Source organism: Microtus oregoni, unplaced genomic scaffold (genome assembly GCF_018167655.1).
Source record: "Microtus oregoni isolate MIOR12 unplaced genomic scaffold, Mior012 000040F_ref0000088, whole genome shotgun sequence".
NCBI classification, from domain to species: Eukaryota; Metazoa; Chordata; class Mammalia; order Rodentia; family Cricetidae; genus Microtus; species Microtus oregoni.
In genome coordinates, this window is record NW_024543207.1 from 15,745,563 (window position 1) to 15,771,261 (window position 25,699).

At 47.5% G+C, this 25,699-nt stretch overlaps 1 protein-coding gene across 1 annotated transcript in view; it reads right to left on the reverse strand.

The window, feature by feature from the left end:
• Ankrd33b (ankyrin repeat domain 33B) overlaps positions 1-25,699 on the reverse strand; it is a 59,575-nt gene that overhangs the window by 19,222 nt on the left and 14,654 nt on the right. The gene's annotated exons all lie outside the window — the stretch shown is intronic.

A 25,699-nucleotide genomic window follows, 5' to 3' on the forward strand; every position in this document is an offset into this window, starting at 1 on the left:
GTCCCCACCCCCACCCCTGAAGCTGGAGAAGAGGCAGCAAGGACCTCAAGTCCCCAGTTCTCAACGTTTTCAACTTTCAGGTCAACCATTTACTTATCTGCAAACGAGCAGAGACCATCACCATGAGGTACAAGGTGTAGGGACATCAATGAACGGCTAGATCTCTGCCCTCAGGAGTGTTTCCCTCTGATGGGAAAGAAAGCGTACACACTACCGGCTTCATGTGTGTTAGACAGCTGTGTGGAACAAGACGGGATGTGTGTGCATGGCAGGATCTGGGGGTGCAGCAGACTCACAGGGAGTATCTGGACCCAGTTTTGAAGGAGGCAAGGGAACACATGCCCCTGGAACAAGGATAGGAAGCAACTCAGTCAGAAAAACAGCGGGAGCAAAGCCAGACCTGGGCAAGTCCATCAGAGCATTCCCAGGTGGCCCAGAGGCTGGGGCAGCATGAACTGAGGGAGGGGTACCCAAGCCCTCTGGGTAGCCAAGAGCCCTGCAGCACTCTAGACAGTCGGTGGTCAATCTTCTGCATTAACTCTGAGTGCTGGGCAGAAATTGGCCTCAGGAGACCAGAGAAGCATGTACTATAGAAGCTGAGCAGGTGACAGTGGCCCAAGCTGGAGATATGTATGGATTCTCTATCGTGAAGACAGATTTTCTGTTAGAATAGACTCAGGGTGTGTGAGAGGACACAGAACCAAGATGATGCCAAAGTCTCATCCTAAACAATTGGGTGTCCACTGTCAAATCAGGAGGAGGCTCTGGGGAGGGCAGGTATTTTAAAAAGGCAGCCGTGCAGACCACAGCACACAGCATCTGAGAGGAAGGCACTGTGGGGCACCAGGAGAGGTCTGTGAATGGTGATGACTGATTCTGGAAATTACTGATGAAATATTTGTCAATTATCAAAAATATACAGGCCAGAGGGTTTTGGCACAAGCCTTGAATCCCAGCACTTGGGAGGCAGAGGCAGGCAGATCTCTGAGTTTGAGGCCAGCCTGTTCTACAGAGCTAGTCCCAGGACAATCATGATTATACAGAAGAACACTGTCTCAAAAACAAAAACCGAAAAAGAATACATAATAGTAAGAACCTTCAACATTGCCAGAGGAGTGCAAACTACTGAAGTCACTATGGAAATTGGTGCAAAAGCTCCTCACAAAATTTGAAAACAGAGATGTCAACCAACTCAGTTATACCTCTCCTGAGCACATGCCCCAGGGACTCAAGGTCAGCACTTGGCAAAAATCTCTGCACAGCCATGTCATGCAGTGCTATTTGTGGTGACCGAGACAAGGACTCCATTTTTGTAGCTCAGCGATATTCTCTCATGTGTCTGAGGAATTACAAAACCAAGGCTTAGTTAGCTTCATCTGTAGATCAAGTCAGAAGTAGACTAGGGAAGTGGGGATTCCATGCAGGCCTTTGAAAACATGTAAGAGAAATATCCAGGCATGACATACACACACACACACACACACACACACTTTTGAGAAATGTATTGGGTAGATAACTCAAGAAAGTACAAACTGAGGCTTTAATGGAGGGTGGGTACCATAGACAGATGGCTTGTGTCTTCTTTCCAGTCTCCTGCGGACTCCTAACCCACCGTGGGATAGCACTAGAGGGTCGACCTATCGTGAGGATGGGACTCGTATGAATGGGATTCGTGCCCACAGAATAGGGACCTCAGACAACTCTCTCTACCCCTTCCCAGCATTCAAGGACATAGAAGGTGGCAATCTGAGACCTGAAGAGGCCCTCATCAGAACAGAGCCCCCCAAAACCCTGACCTCTGGCCTCCACAGCCTACAAAACTGCAAAGGAAAGAAACTTCCATTGTTCATAAGTCACAGTCCACAGTGTTTTGTTACAGCAACCTCAGCTGACCAACACACGTCTAATAGTCAAGACATGGGGTTACTGTCTCTGACACCCAGATGACTAGTCCCCTAATATGGGCTCTCAGGAGCCAAACTTGATGATTACTGCTCTTTCAGCCCAGCCAATGCATGCTCTGCTGCATGGAGGTTGTCAAGTTGAAGTTCAGAGCAATCCCACAGTGACCAGCACTGTTACAACCAGATTGTCAATCAAAATGTCACTTATGAGTCGGGCATGGGGGCATATTGCTGTATCTCAGCATTCAGGGGGCGGGAGCAGCAACTTGAGCACCAGGGCCAAACTGATTCAAAACTACATAAAAAGAATGATTTTTCTTAAGGTACCTTTCCCATTATCATAATAAGTTGCCCTGTCAAAAGAGTATTAGACCGTGTGCCCACGTTTCAAGCTCTAAGGAATATTGGAGTTATTGATATCCATAGGATAGGATAGTCAACTCCATAGAACTTGTCTGATAACTCTGGCTGATACGGTTTGTGTAATAGGTCATCCACACATTATTTTTTTTTTCAGTTCTTTACTTTTAAAGAGAAAGCCCAGAGCGCTGCAGGAGGCCTAGATGAGCAAGCTTCTGGAGCTTGCAGTCTTCCTGCCAGCCCGGTCACTGTACCGACTTCTCCATCCTCCTTGCTCAACTGTTAGCTCACTCTTGCACAAATGAGCCAGGATGCTCTCTGCACCACCTGGGAGCACCCGAACTCTTCCCAAACATCTCTGGGTAGAAGCATTGCTCTAGTATTTGACAGTTTCCCGACTTAGAAATACGACGTACTGAACACACTGTAACTTCCTCTTTATGTACTAAGTGTGTGTGTGCGCGCACATGTGTGCGTGCACGTATCTGTGTCTGTGTGTGTGTATGTGCGTGTGTACGTGGGTGTGTGCGTGTGTGTTTCTTCAAGGTAAAAGAAGATTCTTTGCCATATGCTTTTGGCCTTTTTACATCGGCAAAAGCACCCCTGAAAACAACTCGCAGTTACTGAAAGGCCTTCTGTTTCTCCTTTAGGAGTGTACAGAAGGCTGCGGGCCGAAGGCTTGCTGCGCTGGGTCCTGCTGCTCCTGGGGGTCATCAATACAGCACGCCTGGAAAGTCCTCGGCAGCAGCTGCAGCCCCAACAGGATCCTCCTCCTGTAAACACTCCATCCAGTTCCATAGGTGGTTACGTGTCTCTTGGGGTCCCTGGGTCGTGACCAGCCCTTCTTTTGGGACTGCCGTCACTGTGGTGCTAACACTGCGGGGTCTGTTCCACCCACCACCTGAGGAAGAGTTCTCAGAACAGGAAACAGGCTTGGATGACGACAGCCCGATGCTTGGTCAGAAATGAAGACTGCCAGAGAAGAAAGAGATGACTAAACACGGGGGTTCGGGATGAAACAGCAGGAGACAGGAAGCAGTGACGCCCATCTCTACCCCGGGGCCTTGGTGACTCTGCAAAATGAAGACCTTCGTCACCTGTCTTCTTGGGCCCTGGTCCAAAAGACCAGCATCTCCACATTTAAAACTCTAGTTCACACTCCGGAAGGAACAGGGAGCTGCTCTTGGGGCCCCAGCTCTAGGAGAGGAGCTACTGATAATTGAAGACTTCCGGGGAGGAAGAGCCAGTTTTCTTAAAGGCTGCCGGCCCTAGTGGGCTGCCTGTGCCCCAGTAGATGGCCCTATGTCCACACACGAGACAGCTCAGTGCATTGCACAAAGGAAAGGACACGGGTATGTAGAGTAGGAAAGGTGGAATTACAGGGAGAGATATGATAATACATATTGTAAACGCGTCTGAAGTTCTCAAAGAATAAAAAAATCAATTCATGTTCAACTAGTTTAAATCCTGTCTTGGCGCCCATGTTCTTGTAATTCTGGTTTGCACTGCCCCAGTTTTAACTTAAACTAAACATCTCCGATATCTGTCGGCCATCAGCATTTCCAGTCTAACAAGCAGTTTGTTTATATCCTTTGTCCATTTCCTACTGGCTTCTTCTCCTTTTCCTCATTGATCAGGCTATGTATTCAAAGTCAGCACTGTCCAAGAGAAATAGAACAGGTGCCACCAATGAAAGTTGTATAAAATGTCCTAATGGCCCTATTGATAAAAGCAATTATTCTGACAGTGTGCTTATTTAACTCAACATATCCAAAATATTTCCATTTCAACAGCAATCAATGTAAGGGAAGAGAAGGACCTAGCTTCCAATCTTCCTATTTACCTTATATTTTGCCATCCTTTTCCACTTAATGTAATAACATTATTAGTGTTTTCCAGTATGGTCATGCTTTTTGTGATTTGAGAAATCCTGCCTGGACTGCAGAAATGACTCAATAGGCAATGGCACTTGTCACGAAAGCCTGAAAGCCCGAGTCTGAGCTCCAGAGTCCACACACAGATGTAAGACGAGAACTGGCTCCTCAAGTTGCCCCTGACCTCCACATGCATGCTGGGTCACTTATACAGACAGGCACACACACATACACATATACACATACACATATGTACACACATACACATGCACACACACACATACACACACATGCGCGCACACACACATACATATATACACATACACAAATAATTTTTTAAAGACAGAAATCCCTTCTTCTTGGGCATGGTGTATATATATTCCTGTAACCCCAATACTGAGAAGGTGGAAGCAGGAGAATTGGGGATTCAAGGCCAGCCCCAGTTATATGAGAGCCTAACAAAAAAAAAACAAAAACAAAATGCCTCCTTTGTCGTAAAGCACCACAAAGATACTCATAATTCATTGGAAAGATTCAGAGCTTACTTTCAAATCTTTAGGTTTAATCACAATTGTCTCGTTTTCTACTGATGATCTTTGTAGAGATCTAATTTCCTTCCCCCACATGGTGAGCCAATGTCACCCAGCATTTGTGAACAAATGCATCTCCACTGGCCAGTAACACTGCCCTCGGGCGTGTCCCAGCGCCACACTGAAGGAGCCCTCTCCCAGCCCCCAGACAATCCTCTCCACTCTCACACTGTTGTCAAAATCGCTACCCCGCACATGCGGTTCGACCGTGTTGGAAACGAAACGTGCAAAGTGACAGTGTGAACCGGGACACTCAAGTGTGGATTGATGCCCGGTTACATGAAGACAGCAAGTGGCTTTCCAAGCAAGCAGGGTCTTTCGCACCTCTCCATTCGGCCACAGAATGACACAGCACGAAAGCCTCTGCCGGACATGGCTCCTTGACCAGCATTTACTGGCTTCTCAAAGCCCAAAGTCAAAGCTTCTATTGTTTATATGTTACTCAATGGATATCAGTTTGTTACAGTAAAATGAAACAGACTAAGACGAGGACCAGAATGAAACAGATTAAGATAAGGACCAAGTTTTGGTCTTGTTTTTTAAGTCAAATCACATGAAGGGTGGAGAAAATAAGCTTTGCAGAACACCAGGTCACAGTCATGAGAAGACAGCCCGGGATGATGGCCAGGCTGCAGGAACAGGCATTTTGGACATCATCTAGGGAAGGACAAAGGAAGGAGCTCTTCAGGGTCACTGCCTTAATACAATCGCACTATAAACACAGGGATCCACAGAATCCAGCGGCATCGCAAGTAGTAGGAAGTCAAACCCATCCAGTGTTTCTCTCGGACCCACACAATACTCAGTACAGTTTTCTCAGGAGTGTCTCAAAGTCACAATGGAGACCCCAGAATAGCGAAGATGCCAGAAAAATGGGACATTCATGAGGCAGGCTGCAGACAGTGTGGAGTGCCTCAAGAGAGAGGCCACAGGCAACACTGTCTGAGAGACGGGGCTAGTAGCCAAGTCCAAGGAACCCAGATGATGACGTCATGAGCCCTGGTAGAGGAACGTGGAGCTACTAAGCTTGGTGACCTTGCTTCAGTCCTTGCTAACCTTCCGCCTCACCCCTGTGGGAATGGGAATGCTGCTCCGCACCTCTGCATCCTGGAAGTGCACGTGTTAGTCACTTCTCTTTCCACTGTACTGAATGCCTGACAACAGTCAACTTCAGAGAAGGGATACAACCAGCTGTGGAGGGGAAGCCACAATGACGGCAGGAGACAGCTGATCATATTGTAGCTGTTGTTGGGAAGCAGAAAGAAGACAGCAAGAAGAGCCAAGCTCTAAAACCTCAAAGCCTGCCCCCAGCAATGAGGTTACACCTCGAAGGTTCCATAGCTGGGGATCGTGAGCTAAACCAAAAGGTCTACAAACCAAGCATGGCAGTGTACGCCTTTAACCCTGACACTCTGGAGACAGAGGCAGGCAGAGTCTGTGAGTTCCAGGATAGACTGCTCTACACGGTGATACTCTGCCTCAAGATCAAATAACATCAAGTAAAGGACCTATGGCAGTGGTTCTCAACCTGTGGGTCTCAAACGACCCTCCCACAGCAGTTGCCTAAAACCATCAGAAATCATCAGATATTTACATTATGATTCATTACACTTATGAAGTAGCAACAAAAACAATTTTATGGCTGGGGGCCACCACAACATGAGGAACTGTACTAAAAGGTTGCAGCATTAGGAAGGTTTAAGAACCACTGGCCTATGGAGACATTTCACACTAAAACCACAATGGTATCTAATTTGGTTTTGATTTTCACAAGAGCTGACAGCTAAGAGACTACTGTGAGTCTCGGAGGCGACTTTGAACTTGGAGTTTTGAATATGTTAGGATGGCTAGGACTCTGGGGACTTGAGAGATGGACTAAATGCATACGGCATTGAGATCAATACGAGACTTGAGAGCCCTGGGTTAGGAGTCAGGTTGACTAAAGGCAGGCTTGTGATGATTGGCTCTGATTGGTCCACTTGACTGGACTAAGAAACACCCAAGGAAGTGGTTCCCAACCTTCCTCATGCTGTGACCCTTTAATACAGCTCCTCATGTTGTGATGACCCCAAGCATAAAGTTATTTTTGTTGCTACTTCATAACTGTCATTGTTACTGTTATGAATTGTAATTATAAATATCTGTTTTCCGATGGTCTTAGGTGACCCTGTGAAAAGGTCGTTCAACCCCCAAAGGGGTGACAGCCCACAGGCTGAGAACTGCTGGCCTAGGGCATTAAGGACATATACTTTGGTCTTGTATGTGAGGGTGTTTCCAAAGGTGTTTAACTGAGAGGTGAAGGTCTATGTTAAATGTGGCACTACCCTATGAACTGAGGTTTTAGGTTGAATAAAAAAGGTAAAAATCCAGTTGAACACCAGCAATCCCTTCCCCTGCTTCCTAGGATGCCCAGATGTGAGCAAGCAGGCAGCTCCCACCACTAGGCATAACCTGGTCCCTCTGCCAGTCCTTCACCGCCTAGCTGGATGGCCTCCCCAAACCATGAGCCAAAATGCTTTCTCCCTTAAGTTGCTTCTTGTGGGCTATTTGGTAGTAATGATAAGAAGAGCTAACATACTGAAATACATAATCATTGTTGTCTTGTCAATAATCATAAAATTTACTAGATGTTAAATCCACTGTGATTAGAGACATATAATTAATTCCACTTATCAGCTTGGAAAACTTCTATGGGCTTCAATCAGGACTTTCCATATGCTTAGAAGACAGAGAGAAATGCAAATTCACCCAAAACAGTGATCTTCTTTGGAAATTAGGACGAAGAGTTAAAGAACAATTTTTCTATTGTATAATCTCATTAAACATTTAAAATGAGACCTATGAAGAATTTTAATAAAAGGAAAGCACTAAACAGTAAAATAAATTAAAAATAGATAAAACTTTTATATAAAAAACTGAAAAAAATAACAATGCATAGGGTGGGGGATGGGAAGAAAGTCAACAGGATTTCGGTTTGATTGCTCTGAATGAGGCTACTTACTAGTTGTAGTGGGTTAAATGAGAACGTCCCCCACAGTCTCAGACATCTGAAACTGGATTCTCAGTTGGTGGCAGTTTAGGGGGTCATGGAGCCTTTAGGAGGTGCAGCCTTGCTGGTGAAGGGACATGGCTGGGGCCAGTTCCAAGAGTGTCTCACTTCATCCCCTCCATAACCCATTAAATAAATACCCACTTTCTCTGTCTGCATGGTGTGCCTACCCATCTCAGTTTCTCACCATGTGGCTCCATGCCTAGGACCTGCGGGCCACACGGTAAAAATAAAGTAAAAATAAAATGACGCTGTTCCCCGTTACGATGTTCCCCTTTAGCTGCTTCCAGCTGATCTACTGCAGGCTTCTGACATCGACATGTTCTACTTAGTGATAAATAAAACCCTACTCTGTGCGTGTCTGTGTGTGTGTTGGTGTATGTCTCTGTGTGCATGTATCTGTGTGTGTGTGCTGTGTGTGTATCTTGTGTGTCTGTGTGTGACTGTGTGTGTTGTTTGTGTGCATTCTTAGTGCATAAAGACCCATGTATGCACAGTGGAGTTTAGAGACTGATGTCACGTGTTCCTTTCCAACTTACTTTTGACGCAGGGTCTTTCACTGAGCCTGGAGTTCACTGGTTAGCTAAACTGTCTGGTCAGTAAACCCCTGGGACCCACGTGTTGCCTGTCCCACACTTGGAACTTCTGGCTGTTTGAGGCGAGTGCTGGAGACCCTAACATAGGTCCTCAGGAGGCTAGGCTCGCCAGCCTTTTTTTTTTTTTGGCTTTTTGAGACAGGGTTTCTCTGTGGTTTTGGAGCCTGTCCTGGAACTAGCTCTTGTAGACCAGGCTGGTCTCGAACTCACAGAGACCCGCCTACCTCTGCCTCCCAAGTGCTTCGCCAGCCCTTTTTATACATTAAACCTGTCTCCCAGTTTCCCTGTTCCCACAATGTTTTAGAAGACTAAGTTTCCACAAATCCTGGGCTGAATAAGCTAGCTTACACCATATGAACCAGTGCAAAGGATGGAGAATGGACAAGCTGACTGATGATTTCCTCAGACAACTAACCTGATTGGTTCAGCCTCTGCCCCAGCCACTCAAGAGAGGTCTCTGGATCCGTAACATCAGTATTGCCAGGAGTTACAGAGAGATGCAAACCTCAGGCCCCAGCGCCAGGCTCCTGAGTCAGAACTTATACTTTTTAATAAGCTCCCAAGTGGTCTGTGGGCCATGAGACAGGAAGATGCAGGGTAAGGGTACTGGGTGAGTGAGGCTCTCAGCAGGGCAGTGAAGATGCCCACACTGCCCAGGAACCTGGGTCCACACACCTCTCCCTCATTCAGCGATGCCAGGCATAGCGTTCACCTCATTTTTCTGTTCTCCTTTGATTGTGACTGGTTTTTTTCTTTGAATGAGGAGGCACACCCACTCTCTTGCCTTGCCCAGTCATTCTCGTGGTGTATACTAATAAACACTTGCCTATTTCTAGCCTAAGGTACCCACAGTCACCCTCAAATGCCTCCCTCATAATACTGCCAACAGACTACTTCTTTGAGAACACACAAAAGCCCCTTGTGACAAGGCTGGGCTGCAATGGTCATGAAGAAAGGCAGGAAATGGTGGCTTATACTTGGTCTTTTAGATTTTAGATTTAAGAATATATAGGCATAGTTCCATTTGCTAAGAATTTGATTAGGTAACTAATCAAATATCCACAGAAAGAGGCCCCAGGGAGGAGAGCCTGAATAATCTTCATCCACCACCAACAGGCAAGCACTGGTAGAGAACCTGGCAGGGAGTGGAAACAGGAAGAGGAGCCAAGCAGACAGACACAGAAGGTCCTTCCTCTGGGTACACTGGGCCTAGGGAAGGAGCCCAGGAAGCAAACAATGCAATGTGCTTGGGCCCAGGGGACAGTGGGTGAGGCAGAGCAGGGGAAATTGTCCCAAGCCTGGGAGGGGTTGGCACAGTGCAGGTCACCAGAGGAAGAGGACCTCTTTCACAGGACCGGTGACCGGGGAGGACAGGACCATGTCACAAATGCACAGAAGCCTCCAGGTGAAGGCAGTCGTAGTGTGGGCTTAGGTGGTGACCCATGACCTCATCGGGGAGAGCCACAGCAAGGTCTTCACAGAGTGGAGTATCCCCAAAAGCCTGGTTCCCCAGCGGGAGACACAGAAGATGAAAGACAGCCTTCCATTTTCTTTTATTTTCAAAATAGTCTCTAAATACATGTGTGTGTGTCCCCTCCCCCGCCTTTTTTTTTTAACCAGGCTGCCAACTCATTTGTGACTTCAGATGTAACTGAAACTGACACCTGTCTGTCTGACTCATAACTGTCGGGGCAGATAACTGGGATGGGACATTCTGGGCTCCGGCATGCCTGTGCTCTCAGGTGCACGCTAACGTCTCCTAGAGTGATTCCCTTATGTAAAAGCATTTAAATTATAACCTTTCCCAAATGTGAAGGTGCTCGATATCATTAGTCACCAGGGAGATGGAAATGGAACCCACAAAGAGACAGCACCGCACACCCACCAGGACGGCTAAAATTAAAAAGACTGACAATCCCAAATGTTGGCGAGGGTGTGGAGCGCTCGTGCTCCCGGCAGGTGGGGGTGGAGTGGAGGCCACCACTGGAAGTCTGGTTGCTCTTCAAGCCTACACATGTCTACCTCATGACACAGCAATGCTCACAGACATGCTCCGGAGAAATACCATCAGCGCTCAAATTAAGAGAGATACAAGGACATTGGGAGCCTGATTCACAACTCACAGGCCCAAACGGCACACAGTGTCAACATTCATCATTAAGACACCTAACAAAGCCGGGTACAACAGCTCATGCTTGCTGTCCTACTTCTCAGGCTACATGGAGGAAGAGAAGAGGAAGAGGAGGAAGAACAGGTAAACCTGGAAATACATGAATTTACAGGATATGCTTAAGAATAAAAAAACAAAATCTTGCTACATATGCAACAACTGAGAGACCTCGAACATCCCATTGAACAAACAGCCAAGTCCCGAGGAGTGTCTGCTGCCATAGAACTCATCAGTTCCAGCCCTAGGTCCACATCCAAGGGAGGTTAAATGGGAAACGCAGAGGGCCCTGCGCCCTTGGGTTCAGAGCTGCTTTACTCACAATAACGAAAGCACCCAAGGCTTCGACAGATGACAAGCAACACATGGGGTACACATAGAAGGCGATTTCCCCATTCTATAAAGGAAGAGAGTCCTAATACACGCTACAACATAAGCAGACCTTCACAAGTGACATACTCCAGGCACAAAAGAGCACATCGAGCCCTCTGTGCATGCGCTGTTTTTCATTGCTGGGATAAAATAGCACGACGGGAAGAAACTTGTGGAAGTAAGGGTTCCTGTCGGTTTATGGTTCCACAGGGGAAGTCTACAGTGATAAGGAAGTCATGGCAGGGGGCAGCAGGAGCACACAGCTGATCACAGTTTGTCACACAGGAAGCTAGGAGAGCTGATTGATTAAGGGGTGAGCCTAGAAACCCTCACAGCCCACTCATAGTGATGTGTTTCTCTAGCAGGACCGACCCTCCTAAAGTTTCCATGACTTCCCCTAAAGTCCCACCAACTGGTGATGAATGTTCAAACGCCTGAGCCTGTGCGGGACTCTGCTCATCCAAACCACTGCATTCTGTCCGTGTGAAACACGGCATAACAAATGGTAAAGACAGTAGAATATAGAGAGCAGAACCCGAGTGGGGAGGGAGTTGGCGATGGCTTCCTGGTCACAGGGTTGCTTTTGGTGACAGATCTTTGGAAACAGTGGTGACAGTTTCATAGCATAGCGTCGCTAAGGTAATTCATGCCACCAAAGAGCACGCTCCCAACAGTGGTTAAAGGAGCCAGTTCCACTACACATATTTACCACAACATTTAAAAACAACAAAATGTGCAAAAAAAATTGAGCATTTCTTTTAAACAGGTAAACTAACATGTGAACTGTTTCTCACTACAATTATTTAAAATGGAAAGGGCTGGAGACGTGGATCAGCCGATTATAGAGAGCACCTACTGCTCTTACACGGACCTAAATTCAATTCACAGCCCCCACATCAGGTATATCACAACCGCCTCTAAATCCATTTCCCCTGGATCTGACTCCTCCTCTGGACTCTGTGTGCCTGCACTCAGAAAGGCAGACACCCCCACACACTTACAGACATACATTTGTATATACATCACGTTAAAAATAAGAAAAAATTTAGATGAAGAGAAAAGGCAACCCAGAGATCCACAGAACACAGAAGATAAACTCAAAACCTTTGTGATGGGTGAAAGAAGCCAGTCACAGGGTAGGCTCTGGGATTCCAGAGGCTTCTGCCTTGGCTCCGCTGATCCATGGTTTTAAAGCAATCAGCACAGTGGCCGCCTCTGGTGGGCAGGGACCGACTAGAAAGGGGGCAAAGGGAAGCATACTGGAGATGGAAACTCCCAAATCTCGGCGAGGAGGAGATGACCACACAGATGCAGAGAGAGAGTCACACGCCACACATGCTTGGTGACATACCGCACACATTAAGATAACAGTAGAACATTCTGCCGTTCACTGACCTCAGTCACCGTGATGTCATGCCGATGATGAATTGGTTGTATAAATTTACTACACCAACAGTCATAAAAAGCGATATTCAGTACACTGTATCTGATGATGATAATATGTAGTGTGTACTGGATTATATATTTCCTACCTCACACCTGTCATCGTTTTTATGTATGTATATGCACATGTATGTTCATGTATGTGAAACTGCACGTGTATAAACATGCATGCACACATTGTACATGCTTGTAGAAGGCAGACAACAGCCTCGAGGCTATTCCTGAGACACCCGTTTTGTGAACAAAGGTCTCTCACTGGCCTGTAATTTGTCATGTAGGCTAGCTGTAGCTATGAGCACCAGGGAACTACCCGTCTCAACCCCAACACCAGGATTATAAGTGCCATCTACCACGCCTAGATTTCTCTCACGTGGGTTCTGGAGATTTACCTCAGAGCCTGGGCTAGCTCTAAAGCACTGGCCATTATTTTTTTTAATGGATCACTTTACTAGCAAAAAGAATTTTTATAGTAAAACAGAACGTTGTGTCATGATGGCAACAGCCTCACGTCTCTGGTTTACCTTGTGATTTTACTGCACCACAAGGCCATGGAGGGACTGGCCCACGCAGGCTCTCAGGAGCACAGCCTATGGCATCAGTACCGTACCACCTAGCGACGCATTCTCAGAGGGCACACCTACGTCAGCGGTGCATGACCAACATTTTGGAAGCGCCCAGCTGTTAGAATACACGCGCTTTGTTGCGTGTAAGCAGCAGCTCTGTAAAGCACGCGGAGGGAAAGACCAAGTGTGGTCAGTGCTGGCAGAGCGGGGTTCCCAGGCGGAGCTAACAGCACCACGGCCTCTGAGTGAGAAGGCAGCATCTCCTCAGGGTGGAGAGAAAGCAACCATAGAAAGAGAGAGTGAGCAGGGTGGGGAACAGAAGGCAGAGGGACCTATTTGACTGGGCCCCTGACAAAACATTGAGAAAAAAAAAAATCAAGGTCTCTTTGTAAACACACCAAGGTCCAGAAAGCCAAAACCATTAGAATGCCCGTGTACACACTCAACACATATCAGTTTGAAGCACAGGCTCATACTTAGCACCAAGTTGAAGTAGGGCTTCATAATGATTACAAGTGCACACACAATGACGTCATTCTTTTGCTTTGGTGTTTTCTTTCTTGCCTGGAACAGGCTGTTCAGCTTACTCCAGGGACAACAGATGCCCCAGGCACAACCAAGAAGTTGCCAACTTGTGAGTTCTACCATGCCCTGGATGAATTTCCCTCAGAAAGCACTTCCCCCTCCAAGAAGGGTTCTCCCCACCCTCTCAGCTCTTCAGCTTCAGGCTGACACCAGCCATGGAAAAAGAAAACGCTGGTGATTTCCAGAGTTAGAATCGACTAGAAGGTGATGACCAGGACAGACAGGGAAATGGCAGGGCAGGGACTCACAACTGAGGACAGAACCCAGGATCCTTGGGGGGTGCACGGGCAACCTTGTTATGTTACCTGGGGTTCTCAGCCACACTCCCCTCTCCTTCAGTTACTACGGAAGTAACCGTATGGACAGAGTCTAGTTTACTGCTCTGGAATAGAAATAAAGACATTTGCAGCAGGGCGCAATGGCACAAACGGGGATCTTAGCCGTGGAGAAGTCAGTGCAGAAGGATCCCAAGTTTGAGGCTAACTTGGGTTTCCTGGTGGGGTACTGTCTCAAAACAGATTCACACGGGGTAGGGGGATATCTTAGCCCTTGGTATCCATGAATGTGATCTTATTTGGAAATAGTCCCTTTGTAGATAAAAACATAAAAGATCTTTATGGGTCATCCAGGAGGTCTGAGACAGAAAACTACATGAAAATCGGGGTGGTTTTCGGAGCAATGCACTACACACCCAGGAGTGCTATGCTTGAGCATAGGCGACAGGGAGCGTGGCTCTGTCGTCACCTGGATTTCTGACTTCCAGACTTCAGAACTGAGGGCTCAGGGCCCAGTCTGTGAAACTGGGAGAGAGTAAGGAGAGAGGCTGGAATCAGGCCCCACCCAGCACCAGGCTAGCCTTGATTCCTTAGTTCCTCCCCTGAACCCTATCACATTCTCAGGGTGTCCTTGTTGCCCAGACTCTGGGAGCCAGCCATGAAAAGCTAAGGATGGGCAGGTCACCCAAAGGCAGTTAGTTCTTTACTTCCAACCTTTATCACCTGCCAGAGCGAACTCTACCCTGATAAATTTAAATAGAGGCCCCGAGAGAGTCTCAGGAGTTTACCCTGAAGCAATACCTGGCTGCAGAAAGAACCACAAGCTGAGATTAAGGAAATGCCTAACATTCCAACTGCTGTAGATAGGACCACCTGCCAGCACACACTCACCAAGATACTCCTAGACAAATGTCAGCCAATCAGGGGTCCTAAACCTCAGAAACCCCTCACCCCTACCTTTACTACTATAAAAACCCAACTCTAACTGAGCTCAGGGCTCTCCATTTATTCCAATACATTGGACACGCTGAGAGACCGTGTTTGCAAACTTGCTTAAAATAAAGGCTCTTTGCTTTTACATACGGGACTTGGTCTCCTTGTTAGCTTTGGTGGGGACTTCGCGGATTTGGTCATAACACAGACCACTGCTCAGCTCTCTCTGCGGGCTCACAGAGACACACACACACACACACACCCCTCCCACCACTGAACTTACCTCCTCCCTCTATAGCCCCTCCCATTTAAAGGCTGCTCACGTTCCAGGAGTCCCAAGTCCCAGGCCTAAGTATGGTTGCTCATCATGTGGTTCACAGCAATGGTAAGGATTACAGGTGATTTGTTCAGAAGTCCCCTCAAAGAACAAAGCAGGCAGACCTAATAGTGAGCGACTACCCTCCAGGGGCCTCAGAACTCTGGAGGATTTCCCTTCTCACAGGGCCAGCGGCAGCTGCAAGCACTTTTCTCACCTCTCAGCGAGGGGGGGGGGGGGGCTGTCTAGAGAGAGACAGCAGCTTTTAAAAGCACTATGGACCCTTTCTGCTCATCAGTCCCTTCAACGCAGTTATTCAACCCCCATGAGCCCTGGGAGGCCTTGGGAGCCTCGAGGGACGTGGGGGCTCCTGAAGTCCCTAGAGATGTTTCTTCTACTGGGTAGGGTAAGTCAGGAAGCTAAAAAGAATGACTTCTTGGCAGAGAAGGAGGTGACCGGAAAGGAGTTTAGAGAGGGATGCCAGGAACCCAGAGCTGCTGGGACTGGGTGAGATCAGCGGAGAGCCCTGGTGGGGGGTGGGGGGGACAGAGTGGGCGGGATCCGACCACAGATGAGGGAAGAGAAGGCGGCTTCAGAGCACTGGTGGCAGAACTGGAGGTGTTCTGTCAGGGCCAGGTGTGGGCCAGGGTAGGAGGGTTACTGCAGGAGGCGGCAGGGGACAGAGGAGACTGAGCCATAGAGCAGGTGAGCAGGAGATGGGCCCAGAGAGGGGCCAGGGCTCCTGGGTTTCCTGGTTTCTGCTCTTGATAGGAAAACTTATTGGAGAGATAAATGTGTATATGATATGAAAAGGAGGTGGAAGAGGAAGAGAGAGCTGGCAGGTTGTCTTGTAAATTTCAGCATTTTAAGAGGCAAGGCGATGAAAAGCCTGAAGCCAGTCTGGGCTCAACAGGGAGTTAGTTCTACACACTCTTCAACAGAGAAACTGTAAACACAAGCCTCCAAGAACGCCCAGTGAATGGACAAACCTGCTTCCAGAGGCGATTTCACCGCCCATTTGAGCGCCCGCCCAAAACTACCAGGGAGTGATCAATGCTCTCCCCCCCTCACTGCATACCAGGGGGCGGGTTCCCTCATTCACCCCACTGCCCTCTCACCAGGGTCACATCTGGCAGCAGACCTTACCTTTCCTTTGTACCAACATGCAACATGCCACGCTTTGCCCGCCGTTCAGACCCTGGAAACTCTACTCTTTCTAGCAGGCGCTCCAAACACTCCACCCTCTTCCTTTAGTCAGAGAGATTTTTTTTTCCTCATGGGTAATATTAATAGTAAACACAAATACTTATAATCAATCAGTTCAAATAAATAAAAATATCAGTTATACATAAAATAAACCAAAAGATTCTTTAAAAAGTATAATTAAAAAAAAAACCAGCAATTCACTCAATGAGTACATAGAAAAAGAGACAGCTCCCAGCTCCCATGGTGGGTGGGGTCCTGTCAGTCTCAGTGGGCCCCTGTCACTGACACCTGTTGTAAAAGTAGGTATTTGTTTGGCACATTTGCAAAAAAAAAAAAAACCCTAAAATCTGACTGTACGATGCACGCCTATACTCAAAACACTTGGTCATTTGCCTACCTTTTCTTCTCCAGCTACCGGAAGGCTGGTGGACGGCTAACAAGAGGGACAAGCAGCTGACTGAGGAGACACACAGGACAAACACTTTGCAAATGTCATACGCACTCTGCCCCCTTTCAAACCAGTAAAGGAAAATGCAAACGAAGCCAGCAGGGCAGCGCAGACCATCAAGGAGATTCTGGGGTTCATCAGGGCAGGTGATGGCACTCGCCACCAGGTCTGGTGAGCGGAATTGTCCTCTGACCTTTACCCGAGCACCACGACCTGCACACACAGGCCATCCGTTAAGTGTAAGACCCTCACTCGCTACTTAGACAGTTCTACTCAAGAATCACCTACCCACAAGCTGCCAGCGACTCCCTGAGGTAGTACTGTCTTCACCTCTGACTACATCTGCCTGCTTGCAGCTGTAACACTTTTGTAGTGTGCCCCTTAGATCACTGTAGCCTCAGGGATGTGCAGAAGTTGATCACGCACCTCAAATACTTGCTTTCTAATACCTGAGTACCTGAAGCAATGTCTGAACTAAGGGAGCTTCCCAGCTTTGCGATTTTGCTTTTTTCTTTGTAAAGAATAATGAGTTGACAGCTATGATTTTACAGCCAAAACAAGAATAAAGACCACGTAAAATATGTGCTGTGGTAAATTAAAATGTATCACCAAGGAGAAAAGAGAAGGTGATCCTGTCTCGCCAGGATCCCCAGCAAAGTGATGGATGCCGAGTTACAGCAATACAAATTTTACTTTCTAGTTTGTAAAAATCAACCTAGAGAGTTGAGATAAAAGCAAGGTTATGAAGTCAAACAAATGTCGCTAATCTTCCCAGAAGGAAAGAGCTAAAGACAGAATGAGAGGTGGACGTGGAGAGAGGTGGGGGATTAAGAATGGCCTTAACCACCAGAGAAGCTGGGAAAACAAAAAAATAAAAAATAAAAAAACCAGCCAGCACTGGTATGGACAGACAAAGGTGGGCGGGCATGGTGGCATGCATCTATGACTCTGGAGCCTGACACCAGAGAATCTCAAATTTGAGGCTAGCCTGGGCCACATAGGTTGCAAGCATGTTCCAAATACACACACACACACGTGTGCGCCATACAAGGAATGAGAGTAATACATATGAAATAATGCCGATGAGTGGCTGGGGTCTGACTCAGGAGGGGGAAAGAGAGGGAGAGGAACAAAAAAACCCCATCTGCCACCACAGCAAGTCATGAGCGTCACCCCAAACTCATGACTCAAGACTCATCATGAGTGAGCAGGTTCCCTGGCAGAAGGGCATCCGGTTCTTGCCACAGGGAGCGAAAGCGAAAGTGAGGACGGTAGAAAGTGGCCCGGCACTGTAAGCAGCAGCCACGCCAGAGGTCGGGGCAGATAACGGCCGCTTTCCACGGCAAGCTCACTGGGCTTCTAAACCGTTTTCTGAATGCAAGAGTCTGTTACTTTATTTTCTTCTCGCCTCATTCTCCTAAACACAGGAATAAGAATGCAGACAAACAGGATGTGGGTAGAGCAGAGGAAAAGTCCTTTGTCTTTAAAGGTTAAGTATTGAAAGAAATGACCTGGACAATGGATTGAACACACAAGCAGCTTTGCTGGGCAAGTTAATTACTGAGTAATAAAACTTGTATAAAGCCAGGTGCGGTGGCGCGTGCCCGCAATCCCAGCGCTCAAAAGGAGGCAGCAGGAACGAGATGTCTAGGGTATCCCAGGATAAACACTGAGAACTTGTCTCCCTCTCTCATACACATACACACACACACACACACACACACACACTCCAAGCATGAGATCCCAGTACTTGACAGGTAGCACTGTGAGCTAGAGACCAGCCTGGGCTACAGGGTAAAACCTTATCTCAAAGCAGGAGAAAATACTTAAGGTGCTCAGTAACATGGTTTGTCAAGGAGAGGTGCTTGCCGCCAACATTGGCTAGCTAAGTTCCATCGCCAGGACCCACATATGACAGGAAAATAGAATGGAGTCTCTGCAGGCTGTCTTCTGACATCCACACACACGTGCCACAGATGCCATGGCATGCATCCCATCCCCCTCTTCACAGGCGCACAAAACCAAACATCAATAAATATTTAAAACTTAAGAGCAAAAATAAATGCATATACATATACACATATATAAATACATATCTATATATAGCAAACAATTCATTTATCAATGAGATAGAGACATATTTTGAGAGCATAGAAACAATTAAAATATATAAATGTACTAGACAAAAAAAATATTCCTTTGAATAAAAACAGCGAAAGCAAAAATTAAAAGGCCATTGAAGAACAGCAAAATTCACAGTGCACAGGGGTTTATTTAAAAATCTACAGGAGCATATTAAATATCAGCCTGAAGTACCAACAGTGTAATTATGATATTATAATTATATTTATATAATTTATGTAATTATAATTATCCAAATGGGTAAAGAAGAGGATAGCCAAAGACCGGCAAAGAGCTAACGAGCGTGTGAGCACACTGGCTCCGCAGCAGGCAGAGAAGGTAAGTTAAAGCATTAATGAGACGACAGGTACTCACAATAAAGATAAAATAGCATCAAGGAATCACCTTATCCAGTGGTTAGTGCTGCCTCAGGGGGAAAGCCAGGCCGGATCTTTACCTGGTGTCCTAAGCCCAAAAATGAATCAGTAAACATGCGGCCATAAAGACACTGGGAGGAAATTCAGACGACTCCTTCTATAAACTTGGCTTAGAAAGGGTGGCTTGGCCTGGCAGTAATGGTCCACGCCTTTAATCCCAGCACTTGGGAGGCAGAGACAGGTGGATCTCAGTGAGTTTAAGGTCAGCCTGGTCTACAAAGCGAGTTCCAGGACAACCAGGACTGTTACATAGAGAAACCCTGCCTCGAAAAAAACCAAAAACAGGAAGAAAAAAAAAAAGGGAAGGAAGAATGGTTTGAAGCTCAGTGTCAAACCCTAAAGAAATGAAATTCTCCTCAGCAAAACTGCAGAACAAACCAGAGACTGCTGGTTTCAGATGCCATACAGGGCAGCACTCAGACCCTCTCCGTATATAAAGACTATAAAGACGACTCAATATTTTGGTCTACAGCCGAGGGTGCGGTGCATGCCTTTCAGAGGCAGATGCAGAGGGACCAACTTAGTCTACATAGTGAGTACCAAGCCAGCCAAGTCAGCTACATCTTAAAATGCTAGCTCAAGGAAACAAGAATCTAGTGGAGACATCCACCTTCCAGCCAAGCAGGTCTGGCAGGCCCAGTCCCCAGAAAGGTGAAATCCCTGAGCTCAGCTTCAGGCGCCCTCTGGACAGCTGTTTACTCACAGGGCTGAATCAGAGAAACCACGCAGGAAGCCAGCAAAGGATCAGAGGAAAACAATCCAATGTGAAAAGACAACATAAGGATGTGGCCTGCCAGTGACAGCAAACATGCAAAGCATGCCATTACCGTAGGAAACCCAAAGCTAGACCTAAGGATAAGGCAAGCCAGGAGAATGGACTTACAATGGCCACAAGACAGCCTGCAACAGTCTGCCCTGTTCTGTCTGCCTGTGGCAACTCTGGAGGGAGGTCAGCCACCCAGGGCTACAATAGAATAGAATACAGGGGGGAAAAAAATGACCAAACCAGGAGACGAAACCAAGAGAAAAAAATATCTCCAAGAGACAGCATATGTTGAAACTGTTAGACTTTAAAATAACTTGTTACGTTAAAAAAAAAAAAACAACTGATCAATGGAAGAAAGCATTTTTCTAGCAAAGACTGAAACCAAATAAGGGTTAGAATACCTAAGTGGTTGAGTGCTTGTCAGCACGCACAAGGTTCTAGAAGGTTCAGGGCCCAGAGCTGGAAAAGGGGGAAATAAAGGAGGAGGAGAAGAGGATGAAGAAGATACTATAAATTAAATATGGAAGTAATTGTAAGAATTTAAAAGCAGGTGAGAGGGATGGGGAGAGATGGGTCATTGCGTCCCGAGATAGTTCAGGGCCTGTTGCCTAGTGAGGCAACCACAGCAACAGTAGGGCATCTCAAAAATCCAGAAGGAAACGTCTGAAAAGTATCTGGCATAAGGGTGTGACATCTATTTGAAGAGACATCACCCACTACAGGAAGGCACCAAAACATTGCTTTTATTATGTATAATTTCGGTGGTCCATGTATCAGTTAAAAAGCAACTTTTAAAAGAGGATTTAAAAACCAACAGAAGGTTAGGCCAAGGAGAAAAGTCGTGAAAGAGTGACTGGCTAACCAAGAATGGACAGACAAGAAAAGGTATCAGGAAAAAGAGCTAAGAGACACACAAAGTGCAACGCTGTTCATTAAGAGAAACATCGGACAAGGGAGGGCAGGGGAGGAATACTCCAGCTGGGACGAGTAATAAAGTTTAACTTTATTACTGAAGTAGATTGGATCATGTGGGGAAAGCACAGGGCAAACCCAGGAAAGTCTGGTGTATCCTGGGCTCACCAGGTTTAAAGTAGGAATGGTGTGCACAGGGTGGCCCAAGGAGGACTTTCTCTTTCTATAACGTGAATGCAGGAGCTGACAGACGCAGCGTTGAGGTACGTTGGCCAAGGGTAAGAAAGCAGGAACAAGAGAGAAGCTAGATATTGAGGCAGTATTGGTCTGAATAAGAGTTGTGATAATAAGCACGGCAGTCCCTTTATGGGGGAGGCAGTTTGTCTTGGTCAGTGTGTGCTAGGTGACAATGGAATAACAAGCAAGCCCCAGACCCAATGGCATCTCCTTCATGTTCACACTGCATGCCCCCTGCAGGTTGGCTCTACCTCTTTTCCACACTGCTTTCTCAAAGGCTCAGGGTGGTGGAATAGACTTCACCTGGAACTGTAGACCTCCTCAAAGAGGCAGGAGAGAGATGACCCAGAAGGTACTGCCACCAGACCTCTTCAGCAGAGGAGATGGGAGGGGTGGAGAGTTTGCATATTCTGTGCTTTTGAGGGGAGGGGAAAGATTACTGCGGGGGGAAAGGCAGGGATAATCATGGATGAAACTCAGGTGGGGGGATCATGACTGGGACCCCACAAGGTCCCTCAGGAGTCACAACCTAAAGAATCTGTACCACACTAAAAACCCTTTCAAAACATTATCAGAAGCCATTTCTTGCAATGAAAACTTCACATGCCCCCAAATGTCTCAGCAAAAGAGCGTCTCCCCGCTCCTTAGACAAGCAAACACCGCTAGCCAGCTGAAAGTCAGCAACCATGTGAATAATGTCCCGGTACATGTAGATATATGGGAAAGACACCTGCTTACACTGCGAAGTCAAACACCAGGAGACGTGAGTCAGGTACCGGGGATGTAAATGTATGAGGCCGTATTTACCCGGAGAAGATCGACATTTGAATCTGGCTCTGACTGCAGAAGACAAAGCAGCTTTCCAAATTATGCATCCCAGTGCCTCACAGGAAGACTTGCTCAGCACTAAAAGACGGATGAGAACAGTACTTTGATCTAAATGTCATCTTATGGGGTGTTTGGAAAATTGAGGGAAGAAAGTAACACTCACAGGCACGTAATGGGCGTCCCAGGTACACTCTATTCTAACATTGCTGCCGCAGACCGTGCCCCCGTGTCTGCACTCTGGGCGCTGGCACCCAGTTCCCGAGCTTCGGGCAAGGGGGCTGGAGGTTAAAACACACACACACAGACAGAGACAGGGATATGGGTCATCCTTGAATTCCCCAAGAATGCCCCCTTATTGTGTTCAGGGGCAGATTATATAGAGATAGTCACGCCCCAGCCAAACCCACCAGAAACCACTCTCCTGCCATCAGGAACTCCTGAGGGTCTCGTACTCAGAGCTGCTGTAGGCACTCAGATGGGGGGGGGGGGGACAAGTTGTTTACAAGAAATTCAGGATCTGGGGCCTCACTGCTCCCAACACATTGCATCAAATCCAGTGGTTTCTAAGCAAGTAGCGGTCACTGGCTGTGACACCAATGCTAGCTACCCTCCTCCTTTCTTCTCCACATCCAGCTAGGGTTTTCCATATCATCACCTGGTGGCAGAAACAGAAGCAACTGGCGATGAACAGAGATTACAGAGGAATCTCAGGAGCCACTTGAACAGAAAGCCACATTCTCATAGAGCTTGAGGTCGTCATGGGGACTGGCTAGGAGGAAGACTGATACCCTGGGGATGGAGGAGGGGTCAGGCACATGGTGAGGCTAGAACTACAGCTGTCTTCTGCCTCAAACGCCCCTGTGGTCAGCTATCACAGGTGACCATCACCCGTCACACGCCACAGACCAGGGTCTCTCTACGGGCACCAAGAAAGCAGTCACCTTGGAGGGCTTTCTTCTCAGGCTTCCTCCTGCTTCTCCACCCAGAGCAAACGAAGCCTCCTCACCCACACACACAGCCACACCCCGAACCCTTGTATGTCCCACAGCGGTGGTCACATCGCTGGAAGCTGCTACCACCGTGAATCCCTAGTCCCTCCTGCCTTTGTTCTCTCCAGTGTCCTCCTCTCCACTCCACACCAGCGCCTCTAGCTTCCTCATCATTCTAGAAAAGTCCAAGCTACTCCCATCATTTCCTCCAAAGATGGTCATTCCCTAGAAACAACACGGTGAGGTTTTTCTCTCGCTTCTGTCTTTCATCAAGGGTTTCTTCCTCAGCAAAGAGGGGAAGTTTCATCATGAACCAAAACCTGCAAGACCTCGTGTCACCGCCTGCTTATCTTTTGTTCTAAGAACTCACCACTCTCCCCCGGGAAACAGTTCTCTCATGTTTTACTTGAGCATCTCAGAAATCCCTCCTCTCCCAACAGCACACAGATTGTGTGAAAGCAGCAGGGTCCTCTGCTCAGCATCCTCTCCACCAGAACCCCCAACGTGTGTGCACATGCTCAAGAGTATTAGAAAATAAACATGGTAAACTCAAAACTCTAGCATGTTTATGCGAGTCCTTTTTAACTTCAAGTAGTACTAGTTATTAAAAAAATCCCTTTGAAAAAGTAAAAAAAATAATGTATGCCAGGAATGTAATACATGCCTGTGGTCCCAGCACTTGGGAAGATAAGGAAGGAAGATGGCAAATTCATCAAATTAGTTTGGGTTACACAGAGAGACTGCCATGCGCGCGCACACACACACAAACACACACATACACAGCAGGGTCACAGCTCTCTTGGGAAAATACAGATCACACAATCACAGAAGGGAGGAAGCAGCCACCTCCAGCTTCTAGCTAGCTCCCTCGTGAGCTGCAGCCTCCCTGAGCACAGGCTGGCTGCCTCCGCTTGTCCTCTGTGCCCCTCACTGCAAGCCCCGGAGAACTGTGGAAGGGTGAGAAGGAAATCTGGAGTCCTTTACAGAATGAGGAGTAGAGGTTTTAAGCCTCCTCAATCGGGAATTTCACACGTTCATTTACTCTGTTACAATCCCAAGAGGAAAATATAGTCTAGCGTCAATATTCAAACAATAAAATTCCAAATAGTGCACGCCTTTAATCCCAGCATTCAGGAGGCAGAGGCAGGTGGATCTGATCTGTGAGTTCAAGGCCAGCCTGGTTTACAAGAGCTAGTTCCAGCACAGGCTCCAAAGCAACAGAGAAACCCTATCTCGGAGGGGCGGGGGGAGCACCTATGTTCCAGGTGCAGCAACTCCAGAGCTCAGAAGGCAGAGGCAGGCAAATCTCTATGAGTTTAAGGGCAGCCTGGTCTACACAGAGTTCTGGGCCATCCAGGGCTACATAGTGAGACCCTGTTTAAAAACAAAAGAAAAAAAAAAAGGCAGCAGAGCTTACATGTCTGGGACCCCTGATCAGGAGAGTTTGTGACGGAGATGTCCTGAAGAAGCCAATAGGCAGTTTTCTACAAAGGCATCTACATTCTGCAAGGTTTAGAAGTGTTCTCTCAAGGTCATCCTGGGCTACCCCGGACCACTTCTCAAGAAACAAAGCACACCAAGGACAATGTCAGGAAAAGAATATGTAAATGAAAACCAGTTGACCAAACTGTTGTTATTGCCAAGGAAGCAAGCAATTGTACCTGAGACAGAGCTCACCCCCAAGAGTCACCTGCTCTAGCTGGGGATTTTCACCCCAAGGTAGCTGTGTCCCTAGGGAACACTCGACAGTGTCTAGACAGTATTATTTGTCACCACTGGGGAGAGAGTTTATCCTATCATCTAATGTGGGACTGTCAGGACACTGCTAAACATCCTACCATGCAGAGGATGGTCTTCCATCTAAAAAAGAAGGGGAAAGGGGAAAGGAGGGGGGAAGGAGATGTGGGAAAGGGAGAAGAGGAAGAAGGGAAAAAGAAAAGGAAGGAGGCAGCAAGGTAGACCCCAGTCTGAAATCATCAAGAATTTCTAGCAGTTACAGCAGAGCATTGGCCCAGGGGTCCTGGGAAGCCCACGCCAGGCGCACAGGTTACACCCCTAAGCCTGGAGGCAGCAGCAACGTGGGATGTGGGAGAAATCAGACGGGAGGAATCCTGCTGATCCAACTGTCAGAGACCCTCAGGACAGCAGCCGGAGCTGAGCAGGCAGCTTGGAGATCACACTGCTAAGCTAAGGAAGAAGCAACCAGTCAGGGCTCTCTGGAGACACAGAACCAATAGGAGGTTCAAGCATGGATTGATTTATTTTAAGGAGCTGGCTCACATGATTGTGAGGTCGGCCAAGTCCAAAACCCACAGGGCAGCCCTGGAGGCTGAAGATAGGAAGGAGTTCATGCAGCGGGGCTGTTGGGTTTCAGGTTGTCTGTCTGTGCTGTGTTATGGGTGTTGCATGCACATATTCCTGCAGGCATGTGTGGGTGTGTGTGGGAGGGCACATATGCATGTGTGTGCACGCAGGCGGAGGTCAGAGGTTGTGTGGGTGTGTGGGGGAGGGCACATATGCATGTGTGTGCACGCAGGCGGAGGTCAGAGGTTGACAGAAAGCATCACGGTCCAATTAAACATTGAGGTCACTGATTTGGCTAGGCGGGCTGGTCAGTTGGGTCCAGGGAGCTGCCAGGGTTACAGACTCGCACCTTCCACAGCCAGCTTTTGCAGATGCTGGGGTCTTAACTCACATCTCTGTTCTTGTGTGGTGAGCATTCTCTCAC